The 1,191-nt window shown below is 51.2% G+C and overlaps 1 pseudogene; it reads right to left on the reverse strand.

Annotated features, from left to right (window-relative positions):
• Positions 1-272: 272 nt before the first annotated feature.
• Positions 273-836, reverse strand: LOC117074516 (annotated as a pseudogene).
• Positions 837-1,191: the final 355 nt, after the last annotated feature.

A 1,191-nucleotide genomic window follows, 5' to 3' on the forward strand; every position in this document is an offset into this window, starting at 1 on the left:
CATAACTAACTACCACTAACTGGGTAGCTTAAACAGAAATATGCTGTTCAACAGTTCTAAAGGCTACAAATCTAAAATCGAGGTTCCAGCAAGGTTTGTTCCTTTTTTTTTTTGTAGAATCTTTTTTATTCAGAAAAAAAATTCCCCCCAAAAAAGTTTTCCAACCATACACAGGAGGGGTATGGGTAGGGGGAGGTGTCTGGGCATTAGCCCTTTCCCCCAGCCCATGTGGTTTTGGCAGCAATAAGGGGTGTGGGGTAATGGTCCCCCAAATAAAATGGTGTATGGGTAGGGAAGGGGGATGCAAAGCTGTGGGGAGCGGTGAAGGGCAAGAGACGGACGAAGTCAGTACTGGGAACACCAAAAGTGGGAGGCCATTTCGTAACATTTCTTGTTGATCAAACCACCGTGGACACCTTCTTTGCCCATCAGCAGGACTAGCGTCAGTCTTGGTGACAGTGACATTGGAAGTGGGGGCTCCACCGGTACTCTTGGTATGCTAAGATCCATGCAAAATTCCCCATCCCGCAGCAGTGAGTCCCGGATCACTGAACATTTCTGGCCCCCAAGTGTCAGCCCATTCACAAAAACACTTGACTGGTCTTTGCCAACCAGGACACTAGCCTCAGCTGGCGTGATGCTGGCGAAGGTTTTCCAGGAGACGGCCCAGACAGAGGGCGAGTCCTTGTAGCCCACGATGGCCGCGTCCTGACAGACGGAAGGGGCTTCTGCCATAAGGTTGTCGATGTAGGCGTCCACCCGGCCATGGTCATGAGGTTGTCAATGTAGGCGTCCACCTGTCCATGGCGCTGCTGCTGGGGCCGCGGGCTGGGCTTGGGCTGCCTCTGCTGGCGGGCGGCTGGAGGTGGAGAGCTCGGGGCACGCGCTGCAGTCCAGACCCTGGCTCTGCTCGCTATGCAGCAGCCTTCGTACCACCACCGGTTTGTTCCTTCTGTGGGTCATGAGGGAAGAAGGATCTCTTCCCGTTCCCTCTCTCTGGCTATCTTTATGTTTACATGGCATGCTCCCTGTATCTGTGCCTGTGTTCACATTTCTCCTTTTAAAAAGACTCCAGTCATACTGGATTAAAAGCCCACTCTACTCCAGTATGATTTCATGTTAATTAATTATATCTGTAACCACCCTATTTCCAAATAAGGTCACATTCTGAGGTACTGGGGTTAGGACTTC

Source organism: Trachypithecus francoisi, unplaced genomic scaffold (assembly GCF_009764315.1).
Source record: "Trachypithecus francoisi isolate TF-2019V2 unplaced genomic scaffold, Tfra_2.0 Lachesis_group5, whole genome shotgun sequence".
Lineage (NCBI taxonomy): Eukaryota > Metazoa > Chordata > Mammalia > Primates > Cercopithecidae > Trachypithecus > Trachypithecus francoisi.